At 36.8% G+C, this 3,944-nt stretch overlaps 1 pseudogene; it reads right to left on the bottom strand.

The window, feature by feature from the left end:
* Positions 1-336: 336 nt before the first annotated feature.
* Positions 337-468, bottom strand: LOC112067124 (uncharacterized; annotated as a pseudogene).
* Between the last annotated feature and the right edge of the window lie 3,476 nt (positions 469-3,944).

A 3,944-nucleotide genomic window follows, 5' to 3' on the forward strand; every position in this document is an offset into this window, starting at 1 on the left:
ACTCTAAGGAATGGGAGATGGATTATCAATAGTTCTTAACTTCCCATATAATGTGGCTTCTGTGACACATGTTATCTTTTTCCCTTCTTGTATTTCTTTTTTTCCTCCCTACCTTGTCATTCACAATTCATAAAACATCTCTATCATGAATGCCTTTATAATTTCAGTTTTTTTCTACATTATGTCTTGGCTCCAAGAAGAAACAGTGAATCTCATGGAATGCATAGAATTCCAAAACCAATGTTATAAAATAAGATCTAAATTTAAGAATGTGAAGCAGAAGAATGTGGGGATGAAGGATATGGAAATAGATATGGTCACTTTACACTGAATTTTTTTTTATTGAATGAAAAATTCTTTAAATTCTATAGTGCTTTACAATTTTCCAAAGTTTCTGATTAAGCTGATTAGCAATAATCATGCCTCGGATAAACCTCATTGGCAACGATACTGCCACTGTGCAAAGCTACAATAAATTTTTTTAGTAAAACATCATTACAGTAAGAGATACATACGTGAATATTTTTCTGTGCCTTAATAATTGTCTTTTATCCTTTCCTAAAGGAATTTCTGATGTAGTATTTCCATTTTCAGTCCAAATAAATGTGTTAAAAACTCTGTAAAAAAACCAAACTGCCAAATATCATCGTCAAGTTCACCAAGTTCCAGAACAATGATTACATTTGAACAAAGTTGTTCAAAACACTAAAGAAGGAAGGAAGGCAAAGAAGCTGAAGACAGCCAATGCCTAGCTCAGGAAACCGAAGTCACAAGGATTTCAGCACATATTCTACCCGTAGGCACATTTTCTGTACAGGCACCAAAGCATGGTCTCCTAATCGACATGGGAAACCCAGCATGACCCAGATGGGTTCCCAGTAATGTGGTACATGAACTCCCTAACCAGATTTTCCTGGAGCACAAACTATTTTGAGGTGGTTCAGGAAATGGATGTGGTTTGGTGAGAAACTATATAATTCAAAATCCTGTGGCTAAAAAGTCAGCAAAAATTTTGTGGAAGAAGAGAGAGACATTCGAGCACGTTTCAGCTTGGTATTTAATTTATAATTCATAAAGCAGGTGGATTATTCCTGAGGTCAAAAAACTTTTCCTTAAGTTTTTTCTATCTACCCTAAATAGATACCCTTTCAAATTAGGTCCTCTATTTTCCTGCAACCTATGATGCTAATTTTAAAAATATAAAATAACAAAACAAAAAAGTATTGTGTTACCTACAAGGAAAGTCACAGAGCCTCCTTCCCTGAGTATTCTAGCCAGGGATCAGCAAAACTTTTCTGTAAAGGGCCAGAGAGTAAATACCTGAGGCTTTGTGGGCCACATATAGTCTTCACCACATGTTCTTCTTTGCTATTTTTTTAAACAATCTTTAAAAAATATAAAAGCCATTCTTAGCTCAGATGTATAAAAACAGGCCACTAGTCATATCTGGCCCATGGGCTTTAGTTTGCCGACCCCTATTCTAGATAAACAGGTGGACAGACTGTCTTTGTGGACACTACTCATTGGAGAGTAAAATAAATACCCACCCTACCCTCCCTGCCAACTCTATAAGTTGATGAAATTGACAAAAATAAATCTGTAAAATATTCAAACAGATTTTAAATCATCAAATCATTAGCAGACATTTCAATATCTGACAAAACATAACTCTTAGTAAAGACAAAGAGTCTCTGTATTCAGTCTCCTACACTGCAAACTCACCTTGTGACCTAGAGCAAATTCCTTACCTCTGATTTCTCATTACAAAAAAGAATTAGACATTTGCATTAAGTGATCTCTAGAGAAACACCCAGCCTTGGTTCTCTGAGATTCCATGAATGGCCCTAGAAAGCTCTAGAGGGATTTTTAAGGAAATGCCCCAAAGTGATCTTTACTGCATTAAGAAAAACTCAGCGGGATGACTGTCACCCTATTTGATAGTCTCCAGAAAAGCAAATGGTCCTCATTTTGCCTTGACTAAATCTCCCATCACAGAAGATGGCACTCCCATGGCTTTAGCTAAATGTATAGTCATTTACATTACAAAACAGAGACAATGGGTTCATGAGAGTAATCCTCAGAAATAAAACATATGGGCTTTTCAGTGGTTATCGCAAGGAGGAATCAGACACTTTGGCCCAGGAATCAAAATCATGAGAATCTCTTATGATTCCAGAACTTCTTTAACACTACTATATTTCTTATTTTTGTGATCCCCCAAGCTATTAACAGTAAAGTAAATTAAAGCACATCTTTCTGATCTTTAATTTTATACCATTATGATTTCTCAAAGTAGCGATAGACTGGGTTAAGCCAGGTGTGCGTTTTATGGAAAGATGTCTTCTAGATACTAATTGTGCAGTATATGCTTCATGAGCAGTATCATTTTCTTCAACTTGAAAAAAATGTTTACTTTCTGTTTCTCTCCAATCAGTAAGACACAGTCTATGGGAAAAGCACACACTTTCATTGATTTATCAGACATACATTTAGAATTGAACCCAACTGGCTGGGACTCACATTAGGTAGGGTTAATAAGATATTTCCCATCCTGCATATTCAGAAACACTTGGTCCTGCTCAGATTTCTCTCCTCACTCAAGCTCCCTCACGATAAATGAGCCTTATCCCCAGAAAGGAAATAGGCCATTTATCTGACATCGCATTATTTGCTGACATTAAAAATGATAATATCCATCAACAAGCAGCTAAACCCCAAGCGAGAACAAAGCTACAACTGTCTTTCTTTGATATAGTTACAAGGAGATGCTGACTGAGCTGCCATTTATGTTCCAATAATGTCACTACTGTTACAAGAAACTCACAGTTTGTTATTAACATAATTTCCCATGTGTTTATTTGGGACCGGGGAACTGTCTTTTGGCCTTTTCTGAACTTGCTCATAAAACTAAAACCTGGAATTATAATGACAGAACTATGAACATATTTGTTTTGGGGGAAAGTTTTTCATTTTAAAAATACATTATCCTTCCCTTTCATTTTCTTATGTTTAACAAAAGTACCGTTACCTATAATCCTCATAACAACCCAGCAAGACAGATATTATTATCCGCATTTTCTACATAAGTAAGTAACTTGAGGCTCAAAGATGTTTGTTAAATAAACTGCCTAAATTCATAGGGCTAGTGAATGGTGGGTCCAGAATTGGAGCCCGTGGGTTTGTCTTACTCTGCTGGTGATCTTGCCCCTTCTCTTTCTACCTCTTTTCCCTCTCCCTCCCTCCTTCCCTCCCTCCATTCTTTCCCTCCCTTTTCTCCTTCTTCCCTGCCCCCATCCATCCATCCACTTACCTACCTACCTACCTACCTACATATCTATCTACCTTCCTAAACAAACAACTTGTCCTTATAAAAGGCTGTTTCTTGAAAGCATCATCCCACAACAATTTAGTTCTATCCCAAAGTACACACCACAACACTGAGTACCTTAACAAAACTTAAGGACACATAAGCAACACCCACAGGACTGACAAACGTTTTGGGTTATCAGCTTCAACTCAAGAAAACCCACATGTGATTGACTGACAGGAATGACCTGTCAGCTGGGGTTATTTAGAAGTAAAGTCAAAGAAACAGTGAGTGAGCCAAGACTGTAAACGTTGTTATCGAAGAATATTTTTACACCCTAAAAAAAGTAAGCTCTCTGAATCTTGAACTAAAACTCAGCTGCTATTTAAAAACAGAGAGTGCTGGCATCTGATTTTCCTCCCGTGGGCTTCACTGAGAGGCACTGGCAACAGCAAGGGCTCTTCTTTTGGTTAAATCTTCTAAGGCACCAACTCTGGTCCTATCTCATTCCCCTTCATCTTCCTCTGTCCCGTTAAAAGGTGTAAAGCAATTATACTCCAATAAAGATGTTAAAAAATAAAGAAAGAAAAATAAAAATAGAAAAAAAATCATAAACTTGATATACGTCATTCTATCT

Source organism: Physeter macrocephalus, chromosome 20 (genome assembly GCF_002837175.3).
Source record: "Physeter macrocephalus isolate SW-GA chromosome 20, ASM283717v5, whole genome shotgun sequence".
In the NCBI taxonomy this organism is placed as follows: Eukaryota; Metazoa; Chordata; class Mammalia; order Artiodactyla; family Physeteridae; genus Physeter; species Physeter macrocephalus.